Source organism: Oncorhynchus mykiss, chromosome 2 (genome assembly GCF_013265735.2).
Source record: "Oncorhynchus mykiss isolate Arlee chromosome 2, USDA_OmykA_1.1, whole genome shotgun sequence".
Lineage (NCBI taxonomy): Eukaryota > Metazoa > Chordata > Actinopteri > Salmoniformes > Salmonidae > Oncorhynchus > Oncorhynchus mykiss.
Window position 1 is genome coordinate 44,871,973 of NC_048566.1, and position 12,203 is coordinate 44,884,175.

At 43.4% G+C, this 12,203-nt stretch overlaps 1 protein-coding gene across 7 annotated transcripts in view; it reads right to left on the minus strand.

Moving 5' to 3' along the window:
* Positions 1-12,203, minus strand: part of LOC110501618 (membrane-associated guanylate kinase, WW and PDZ domain-containing protein 2) — a 315,743-nt gene that overhangs the window by 114,575 nt on the left and 188,965 nt on the right. The window lies entirely within an intron of this gene.

Below are 12,203 nucleotides of genomic sequence, written 5' to 3' on the forward strand. Positions count from 1 at the left end.
TGTGTAACTCTGTGTTGTCTGTTCACACTGCTATGCCTTATCTTGGCCAGGTCGCAGTTGCAAATGAGAACTTGTTCTCAACTAGCCTACCTGGTTAAATAAAGGTGAAATAAAAAAAAAATAAAAAAAACCTTAAGGGAACATTTTGACATTTGCCATATGGTTAGTGAGAAAGTCCACATTGCAAATGGACGGTCCCTTACTAGACGTCCGACAACGTTTCTAAAATTCGTGGACGGCGGCAGGCCGTGCAGCAGGGCCAGATCTTCCAGGAAGTCATCAAACTAAGTCTCTCGGACATTCGGTTTCCGGTTTATATAAAATTCTAATTTTGGTCATTTTTTCCGTTGTCCCGGTAAATCCCACAAGAGGGCGAATGGAATCATATTACAAATGTACAAAACATCACCAATCACGACATGACCTTATCTCGTAAACGGAAAAGACTTCGAAGACAATTTGAGCATAGATTTGGCATAATGGGCAGTTGGCCCCGAACAAGATGGCGTCCAGGCCTCAACGTTTTTTGAGTTATGGCAATTTTTCTGGGATTAAAGGTCAAAAATGAAAATAGAGCAATTTTTCCGCTTCACGTCAAAGTTAATGAACCTTCGGTGTCAATAAAAAAAAAAAAAAGAACCAGCCATTTATCTATCGTAATTTAACGTATAGACTTAACTCAGGATTCTGTAAAAGCATAATGCAATGAGGATATGTTTACTTTTAGCTTCTTGTGCACCTGGAAGTGCCATAATTGGTGTCACAGGGGCTGTTTCGAAAGGTTAACGTCAGATCATTCCAAAACTTCATGTGTGAGATTAGGCAACACTCATGAACTGTAAATCAGTCATGTCTCCCATAAAATATCCAAGAAAAACTCACACGCAGCTTGGACAGAGGGACACAGTGTGGTGCGTAGAGACAGACAGAGCCTGCAATAGTTAACTTTGTTCGAACTATGAAAGAACCGTCAGATTTAGAGTTCTGAAACTTTAGAAACCTGTTCAAGAGCTCAGGTCGATAGTGCGTGGTGAGTTATGTGGCTCTAGAAGGTTCTCGGACCGAGAAACAGCCTCGTACATTTGCAATGACTTCAATTCATTTTGACCATTACAAAAATAACGACATTTAGAAAAGTCCCAGAGTCGCAAGACTAGGTCCATTGAAACCGGCTCGGCCCATAGACGGACCCCAACGTTTCTGTCCGATAGCTCATTCAAGGACCCCGTAGCAAGGCATGGAAAAAAGTGGATTTTCAGCACCAATTAAGGTCTTGCTCGGGCACCGAATTACCTATTGAGCCGAAACTTGGGATTCAGGGTCACCTCAGCTTGGCCTACATATAATGTCAGAACTGGACCCGCAGCTAGAACGTAACTTAGTGTTTTATGTTTCTATTATGGTTTGAACAGAAGGCGCTGTGAATTTTGAGCCAGCTCCGAAATATGTGATAGTTGGCATCTAAACGAGTTGGAAAAAGCGGGTGTGGTGTCAGTTTGTATCAGTTTGGTGTCAAAATTATATCTAATTGACTGATGAACGGTGACTTGCTGGCTGACTTTTCTCCATTTGCAATATGTTTAAACAGTGAGGTACCATCACCAAAATGACATTCTGAAATCAACACCAACGAGAGATGGAGAGAAACCACTATCACTGCCCGGCCATCCCGAGTTCATCAGGCCAGTCAATTTTGCATTTCTGCAGGATTTTTGAGCATGACATTCGTGATGGTAAATGACCATTGAAACATACTGCAAATGCACAGCAGTACACCTGGTGATTTGAACGGGTTACCAGGAGCACATTTTTAAAATGGTTTTTAATGCCATTATGGGGTAGCAAGTGGTCCACGGTTGGGAAGGGAGCACCCCCCACCCGTGCCCATCCAAAGGCAGTATAAATGCCTTTTGGACATGGTTCACTGACTTTTGAGTTTGTAAACCGACTTCCATTGATCGTACATGGCAAATGGACATAACATCCTGATTTGGCACTTTCAAATCTTTCATATTGCATTTGGACATGATGTGAATTTTTTTTTCAAAAACCTATTTTCGACTTGACTTCCTATGAAATCATATTGCAAATGGACAAAACATATAAGTAAAAAAAACAATGTTTCAAATGATTATAAAATGACTAAAGTATGTTGATACAGTTCTTATACATGTGTAATTGACACAAATTGAAAGAATTTCGGAAAAAAACCCAGAAAGCACTTTTTTAAGGGGGTAATAAGTTTTTTCAAATATTTTGCTATTTTTGACTTTTGACGTCCCATGAAATCATAGTGCAAATGGACAAAACATATGCCTTATATACAAGTTAAAAAATAATAATAGTAATGATAATAACATTTGACAAAGTATATTCATACAGTTCTTACACGTGTAATTGACAAAAAAAATGGAAAGATTTTGAAAAACGGTCCAGAAAGCACTTTAAGGGGGTGATACGTTTTTTATTTATTTTATTGTACTCTTGGGTCTTGACTTGTCTTACATTTGCAATATGAAAAATCACAGTGGAGCGCACTCGCCATCTGTTGGATTTTTGGAGTGTTACACTTGGCATTTGCAATCAACTTTGAATGAAACAACGCCGATTATAGTGGTATTGGACACCGTGTATATGATTTGTCAATGACTTCCCATTCATTTTTGTTCATTTCAGGGGGGTGTTCCCTTACCAACATAAGGACAACTCTGAGTATTCTTCATTTGTTTCTCAGACCTGTCTAAAATAAACAATGGATTTACTTTGAAGGTGTAGGTTATATGACATGGATATATTATACTTTTAACCTTTCTGGGACCGGGGGCAGTATTGAGTAGTTTGGATGAATAAGGTGCCCTATGTAAACTGCCTGTTACTCAGGCCCAGAATATAGAATATGCACGGTAGTATTGGATAGAAAACACTATCCAATACTACCATGTTTCCAAAACTGTTAAAATAATGTCTGTTTATAACAGAACTGATATGGCAGGTGAAAACCTGAGGAAATAGCATTTCCTGGATGGATTTATTTTGAAATGGCTGTTTTTCCATTGAAAGCCTTTCCACCATACAAATACTTATGACCCACTTCACGATCCCTATGGCTTCCACTACATGTGGCCAGTATTTAGGCATTGTTTCAGGCTTTTACTCTGGAAAATGAGGGAGAAACAACATTTTCAATGAGAGGACAGTGGACATTTCCAGAGATGTTTCCTGCACATGACCGGGAGCACGCCTCTCTTGTTTTTCCTTTTCTATTGACGGAGATATTGTCCGGTTGAAATATGATCGATTATTTATGACAGAAACAACCGGAGGATTGATTATAAACATTGTTTGACATGTTTCTACTAACTTAAGGTACTTTTTTGATTTTTCGTTTGCCTGTGATCGCGCTTTATGCCAATGGATTACTGAACAAAACGCACCAACAAAACCGAGGTTTTTGGACATAAAGAGGGACTTTATCGAACAAAACAAAACATTTATTGTGTAACATGGAGTCTTGTGAGTGCAACCATATGAAGATCAAAGATAAGTGATCAATTGTATTGCCATTTCTGACTTTTGTTACTCCTCTACTTTGCTGGTTACTGTTTAATGTTTTGTGTGTTGGGTGCTGTCCTCAGATAATCGCATAGTATGCTTTCACCGTAAAGTATTTTTGAAATCTGCGGAACACCTATCCCTAATAGGTTTTAACAACAGGATGTTCCAATGGTCTGCATCAGTGGCTTGTATCCTATGTTTGGAAGCCAGGAGATGCTAAAGGTGTTTATGTTAATTAATGGTAAATGACAATCACGGCTGACAACATTTTGTGACCGGCACAGCCCTAGTCTTGGTTGGATAAATCTTTGAAGATATTCCAATCATTATTCTGGAAACAATCCTTCAGCACTAATCGCAGCCAGAGATGGTGTGTGTGTCTGTTTGTGCATGTTGGTGTGTTTTATTTTGGCAATGTCATATAGAGGAGACAGAAATCACAAGACAGTGAAATTAGTTCAGAACACAGCACACACAAGGTGTCCTCAGATTACATGGTTTGCTAATTTTATCTATTTTACAAGTTGATTAGGAACACATTGTTTAAAAACAATCTACTTATAAAAAGTCAATGTAGCTTAAATATTCAAGTTAGCTGGACTTCAAATTGGGAAATTGTTGACCTAACATGGAATACTCCACTAACGCAATGATCTTTGCTCAATGCGAGTTGATTTTGAAAAACAATGGAGTGAACGGGGAAATATTTAAATCAGCCTTTGCAACACAAATAGCTGAGTTGATCACAAGAGTGTTTAGTTTGCTGAGCTCTGCAACTTAAAATACTGTGTTGGCTTAAATACATGAATATTTTACCCAGTGTGCCTTTCAGCAAGTTGTATTTTACTTTAATTTATAGCCATTTTACTTGACAGGGACCAGTTTAGAACCAATACATTTATTTCATGAAGGAAATAGGATGCATCAGATATATAAAAAAATGTGGGTGGATTTGTTCTAAGATTATTTTACATATCGGGTCTGGTTAGTCTGAACAGATTTGAAAGAACAATGTCTGGTCCATTAATTGGATCAGGACTCAAACTGGAAAGGAGCCACATTGGACTAGGGCTTTGGCGGTCATGATATTTTGTCAGTCGGTGATTGTCATTCAAATAGCTGCCGTTCTCAAGATAATTGACCGTTAATTAACAAACACGTTAAGCATCTCGACCTTCCATGCATAGTCTACAAGCCACTGATGCGGATCTTTGGAACATCTACATTCTTAATATATTTAATATAGCCTATGTCATCACAATAAATACATTTAAATTCATTTTAGGTAGGTCTAAAGAAACATTATGATTAAAAAAATGTAAAAAATTAATATCCTATTTCAGAAGAACAGAATAGCATATTCTGAGTCGTCCTTATGTTAGGCCCTGATCTGTCTATGCCAAATGGCTGTGAGTCACAGAGGGCAAGATTTGCTTCTAATTTCCATGGCATTATTTTATAGTAGGAACTGTCACGCCCTGACCATAGTTTACTTTGTATTTTCTATGTTTTGATTGGTCAGGGTGTGATCTGAGTGGGTATTCTATGTTACATGTCTAGTTTGTCTAGTTCTATGTTCGGCCTGATATGGTTCTCAATCAGAGGCAGGTGTTTGTCATTGTCTCTGATTGGGAACCATATTTAGGTAGCCTGGGTTTCACTGTGTGTTTGTGGGTGATTGTTCCTGTCTATGTGTCTTTCACCAGATAGGCTGTTTTAGGTTTTCGTTACGTTCATCACGTTCTTTATTTTGTAGTGTTTGCATTGATTTGTGTTTTACGTTTGTTCATTAAAACATGGATCGCAATCTACACGCTGCATTTTGGTCCGACTCTCCTTCACATACAGAAAACCGTTACAGAATCACCCACCACAAAGGGACCAAGCAGCGTGTCAACAGGCAGCAACAGCAGCGTAAAGAGGAATGGACATGGGAGGACGTTTTAGATGGCAAGGGCTGTTACACTTGGGAGGAGATACTGGCTGGAAGAGATCGCCTCCCATGGGAACAGGTGGAGGCACTTAGGAGAGCAGAGGCAGCCGGAGAGAGGAGCCGGCGATATGAGGGAACACGGCTGGCAAGGAAGCCCGAGAGGCAGCCCCAAAAATTTATTGGGGGGGGGCTAACAGGGAGTATGGCTACGCCAGGTAGGAGACCTGGGCAGACTCCCTGTGCTTACCGGGGGGCTAGAGAGACCGGACAGACACAGTGTTATGCAGTGGTGCGCACGGTGTCTCCAGTGCGGGTGCATAGCCCGGTGCGGTATATTCCAGCTCCGCGTGTCTGCCGGGCTAGATTGAGCGTCGAGCCTAATGCCATGAAGCCGGCTCTACGCAGCTGGTCCCCAGTGCGTCTCCTTGGGCCGGCTTACATGGCACCAGCCTTGCGCTCGGTGTCTCCGGTTCGCCTGCATAGCCCAGTGCGGGCTATTCCACCTCGCCGCACTGGCAGGGCGACCGTGAGCAGTCAACCAGGTAAGGTTGGGCAGGCTCGGTGCTCAAGAGCTCCAGTGCGCCTGCACGGTCCGGTTTTTCCAGTACCACCTCCACACCCCAGCCCTCCGGTAGCAGCTCCCCGCACCAGGCTTCCTGTGCGTGTCCTCGGCCCAGTACCACCAGTGCCAGCACCACGCATCAGGCCTACAGTGCGCCTCGCCTGTCCAGCGCTGTCGGAGCCCTCCTCCTCTCCAGCGTTGTCGGAGTCTCCCGCCTGTTTAGCGCTGTTAGAGCCTTCCTTCTCTACAGCGCTGCCGGAGTCTCCCGCCTGTTCAGAACTGCCAGTTTGCAAAGAGCTGCCAGTTAGCATAGAGCTGCCAGTTAGCATAGAGCTGCCAGTTAGCATAGAGCTGCCAGTTAGCATAGAGCTGCCAGTTAGCAAGGAGCTGCCAGTCTGCAAGGAGCTGCCAGTCTGCAAGGAGCTGCCAGTCTGCATAGAGCTGCCAGTCTGCAAGGAGCTGCCAGTCTGCAAGGAGCCGCCAGAGCTGCCTGTCTGCAGGATGCCGCCAAAGCTGCCAGTCTGCAAGGAGCCGCCAGAGCTGCCAGTCTGCAAGGAGCCGCCAGAGCTGCCAGTTAGCATGGAGCAGCCAGGGCCGCCAGTCAGTATGGAGCAGCCAGGGCCGCCAGTCAGCATGGAGCAGCCAGGGCCGCCAGTCAGCATGGAGCAGCCAGGGCCGCCAGTCAGCATGGAGCAGCCAGTCAGCATGGAGCAGCCAGAGCAGCCAGTCAGCATGGAGCAGCCAGAGCTGCCAGTCAGCATGGAGCAGCCAGTCAGCATGGAGCAGCCAGGGCCGCCAGTCAGCATGGAGCAGCCAGGGCCGCCAGTCAGCATGGAGCAGCCAGGGCCGCCAGTCAGCATGGAGCAGCCAGGGCCGCCAGTCAGCATGGAGCAGCCAGTCAGCATGGAGCAGCCAGTCAGCATGGAGCAGCCAGAGCAGCCAGTCAGCATGGAGCAGCCAGAGCTGCCAGTCAGCATGGAGCAGCCAGTCAGCATGGAGCAGCCAGAGCTGCCAGTCAGCATGGAGCAGCCAGTCAGCATGGAGCAGCCAGAGCTGCCAGTCATCATGGAGCAGCCAGTCAGCATGGAGCAGCCAGAGCTGCCAGTCGACCAGACTCTCCCAGATCTGCCAGTCGACCAGACTCTTCCAGATCTGCCAGTTGACCAGACTCTTCCAGATCTGCCAGTCGTCCAGACTCTTCCAGATCTGCCAGTCGTCCAGACTCTTCCAGATCTGCCAGTCGTCCAGACTCTTCCAGATCTGCCAGTCGTCCAGACTCTTCCAGATCTGCCAGTCGTCCAGACTCTTCCAGATCTGCCAGTCGACCAGACTCTTCCAGATCTGCCAGTCGACCAGACTCTTCCAGATCTGCCAGTCGACCAGACTCTTCCAGATCTGCCAGTCGACCAGACTCTTCCAGATCTGCCAGTCGACCAGACTCTCTCAGATCTGCCAGTCGTCCAGATTCTCTCAGATCCGCCAGTCGACCAGATTCTCCCAGATCCGCCAGTCGACCAGATTCTCCCAGATCCGCCAGTCGACCAGATTCTCCCAGATCCGCCAGTCGACCAGATTCTCCCAGATCCGCCAGTCGACCAGATTCTTCCAGATCTGCTAGTCGACCAGGATCTGCTGAAACCGCCAGCCAGCCAGGTTCTGGTAGTTTCTACTACCTGCCTGGGCTTCCTCTCAGTGCTGAGCTTCTTCTCAGTGCTGAGCTTCCTCTCAGTGCTGAGCTACCCATCTGTCCCGAGTTACCTCTGTCCCGAGCTGTCCCTCTGTCCCATGTTATCATTGTGGTGTGTAACCTATTTAGGGACGTTTAGGAGGGGGATTAAAACTGTCATGGAGTGGGGTCCACGTCCAGCGCCAGAGCCGCCACCGCGGACAGATGCCCACCCAGACCCTCCCCTATAGGTTCAGGTTTTGCGGCCGGAGTCCGCACCTTGGGGGGGGGGTACTGTCACGCCCTGACCATAGTTTACTTTGTATTTTCTATGTTTTGATTGGTCAGGGTGTGATCTGAGTGGGTATTCTATGTTACATGTCTAGTTTGTCTAGTTCTATGTTCGGCCTGATATGGTTCTCAATCAGAGGCAGGTGTTTGTCATTGTCTCTGATTGGGAACCATATTTAGGTAGCCTGGGTTTCACTGTGTGTTTGTGGGTGATTGTTCCTGTCTATGTGTTTTTCACCAGATAGGCTGTTTTAGGTTTTCGTTACGTTCATCACGTTCTTTATTTTGTAGTGTTTGCATTGATTCGTGTTTTACGTTTGTTCATTAAAACATGGATCGCAATCTACACGCTGCATTTTGGTCCGACTCTCCTTCACATACAGAAAACCGTTACAGGAACAATACAATTGAACATAGCTGAATAAAATAGAAAGGATATTTTTTGAGCGAGTGCGAACATATGGCTATTCTGTGAGCGGTTAAAAAAGAAACGGGTACTCCGATATTCTTAATTCAGAGTTATTTACAGTGCCTTGCGAAAGTATTCGGCCCCCTTGAACTTTGCAACCTTTTGCCACATTTCAGGCTTCAAACATAAGGATATAAAACTGTATTTTTTTGTGAAGAATCAACAACAAGTGGGACACAATCATGAAGTGGAACGACATTTATTGGATATTTCAAACTTTTTAACATATCAAAAACTGAAAAATTGGGCGTGCAAAATTATTCAGCCCCTTTACTTTCAGTGCAGCAAACTCTCTCCGGAAGTTCAGTAAGGATCTCTGAATGATCCAATGTTGACCTAAATGACTAATGATAAATACAATCCACCTGTGTGTAATCAAGTCTCCGTATAAATGCACCTGCACTGTGATAGTCTCAGAGGTCCATTAAAAGCGCAGAGAGCATCATGAACAACAAGGAACACACCAGGCAGGTGCGAGATACTGTTGTGAAGAAGTTTAAAGCCGGATTTGGATACAAAAAGATTTCCCAAGCTTTAAACATCCCAAGGAGCAATGTGCAAGCGATAATATTGAAATGGAAGGAGTATCAGACCACTGCAAATCTACCAAGACCTGGCCGTCCCTCTAAACGTTCAGCTCATACAAGGAGAAGACTGATCAGAGATGCAGCCAAGAGGCCCATGATCACTCTGGATGAACGGCAGAGATCTACAGCTGAGGTGGGAGACTCTGTCCATAGGACAACAATCAGTCGTATATTGCACAAATCTGGCCTTTATGGAAGAGTGGCAAGAAGAAAGACATTTCTTAAAGATATCCATAAAAAGTGTCGTTTAAAGTTTGCCACAAGCCACCTGGGAGACACACCAAACATGTGGAAGAAGGTGCTCTGGTCAGATGAAACCAAAATTGAACTTTTTGGCAACAATGCAAAATGTTATGTTTGGCGTAAAAGCAACACAGCTGAACACACCATCCCCACTGTCAAACATGGTGGTGGCAGCATCATGGTTTGGGCCTGCTTTTCTTCAGCAGGGACAGGGAAGATGGTTAAAATTGATGGGAAGATGAATGGAGCCCAATACAGGACCATTCTGGAAGAAAACCTGATGGAGTCTGCAAAAGACCTGAGACTGGGATGGAGATTTCTTCCAACAAGACAATGATCCAAAACATAAAGCAAAATCTACAATGGAATGGTTCAAAAATAAACATATCCAGGTGTTAGAATGGCCAAGTCAAAGTCCAGACCTGAATCCAATCGAGAATCTGTGGAAAGAACTGAAAACTGCTGTTCACAAATGCTCTCCATCCAACCTCACTGAGCTCGAGCTGTTTTGCAAGGAGGAATGGGAAAAAATGTCAGTCTCTCGATGTGCAAAACTTATAGAGACATTCCCCAAGCGACTTACAGCTGTAATCGCAGCAAAAGGTGGCGCTACAAAGTATTAACTTAAGGGGGCTGAATAATTTTGCACGCCCAATTTTTCAGTTTTTGATTTGTTAAAGTTTGAAATATCCAATAAATGTCGTTCCACTTCATGATTGTGTCCCACTTGTTGTTGATTCTTCACAAAAAAATAGTTTTATATCTTTGTTTGAAGCCTGAAATGTGGCAAAAGGTCGCAAAGTTCAAGGGGGCCGAATACTTTCGCAAGGCACTGTATGCAACTTTAGCTGTGATACAAGTGTTAGGCAAAATATTCTGATTTCTAATACACTCTAAGGCTGAATGATGCAAAAACGCAAAAGGAATGATGCAAAAAGTTGTATGAAAGAAGCGCTCTGCTCTGTTTCTTGAGCAAGCTGCCCACACCATCTGTCGCTCATTCACAATTTAACAAGAACTTAATATGCTTACACAGTATTCTCAGTTTAATCTGGACTTCACATACTTATATATAAATAAAATGTGTGGACATTTTTTACTTAGAATGGCATACACAAATTAAGAAATCCATAACCTGCACTCCAATAGAGTGGATGGAGCAGTTACTTTTTAATATGCCTTTTCAAAGAATTGAGCAATAAATACAGCAGCATGAGAATGCTGGGAACCTGCTTTTATTATGTAGTGGCCAGTCAGAGGATCAACTGCTTCTTTAAAAAAATAACCTGCTTGTGGATTGTGTGTAGCCCAATAACAAGAGCCTACAGACAGGAACACACAGCAAATCTGTCAGTGAATAGCATGCAGACAAATCAGTTTATAATACAGTTCAGCCAACTCCAGATCTCTTGGCGTAATGGTTAAGGTTGTTGACAGTCGCTGGACTGTGATATGGATGGAGCGGCAGGGTAGCCTGGTGGTTAGAGCGTTGGACTAGTAACCAAAAGGTTGCAAGGTCAAATCCCCTGACAAGGTACAAATCTGTCAGTCTGCCCCTGAACAGGCAGTTAACCCACTGTTCCTAGGCCGTCATTGAAAATAAGAAATTGTTCTTAAAGGTTAAAAAAGGTGTTCAATAGTTAAGGTGATGATATCCTTACATTGTTAAAACTTCTTAAGGCTAGTTGTCACTATTGTCACGTCCGGATGAAAAGTGTGCCCAAAGTAAACTGCCTGCTGCTGAGGCCCAGAAGCTACGATGTGCATATAATTGGTAGATTTGGATAGAAAACTGTCTAAAATTGTCTGAGTATAAAATAACTTTTTTGGCAGGCGAAACCCCGAGGACAAACCATCCAGGAATTTTTTTATTTTAGGTCACTCCCTTTTCAATGGGTTTTCTATGTGGATCCTATCGCTTCCACTAGATGTCAAGTCTTTGGAAATTGGTTGATGTTTTTCCTTTGAGAAATGAAGAAGTAGGGCTGTTCAGAACGAGGGTCGAGTCTAGTGTACTGTTGTGGTTGGGGCGCGCGACTTGAAAGCTCGCTCCACCTTGTTTAAATCCGGTATTGAACACAGTTTATCACGTCTTAAATTTGATTGATTATTTATGTTTAAAAATACCTAAAATTGGATTAGGAAAGTTGTTCGAAATGTTTGGATCAAGTTTACAGGTAACTATATAGATACTTTGTAGTCATGTTGAGCGAGTTGGAACCGGTGTTTTTCTGGATCAAACGTGCCAAATAAATGGAGATATAACAACAGAATTTATCGAACAAAAGGACCGTTTGTGATGTTTAATGGACATATTGGAGTGCCAACAGAAGATCTTCAAAGGTAAGGCATGAATTATATCGTTATTTCTGATTTTTAAGTCGCGCCTGGCGGGTTGAAATGTGATTTTCATGGGTTTGTTTAATGGGTGCTGTCCTCAAATAATAGCATGGTTTGTTTTCGCCGTAAATCCTTTTTGAAACCTGACACTGTGGCTGGATTAACAAGAAGTTCATCTTTAAACCGATGTATGATTCATGAATTATTATGAGTTTTTCTGTTTTTGAATTTGGCGCGCTGCTATTTCACTGGGTGTTGTCAAATCAATCCAGTTACGGGATTGGCGCACGAAGAGATCATTAAGAAGTTAATTTTAGAGGACTTCAATACAAAAGTTAAGTCAACTTAAAAAAATCAAGGCAACGACATGCAATATAATTTTTTGGTTTACTCAACTTTGACAAATGTTGATTCAGTTGAGTCAACTCAGTGTAAACATGTTTGACTCAGTTGAGTCAACTCAGAACTTTTCTGCCACAAAGTTGAGGGATCCAGAAATTGTATTGCAGCTGGATGCCTTGATATATTTTTTCATACTGCATCTTGGGGACGTGTGT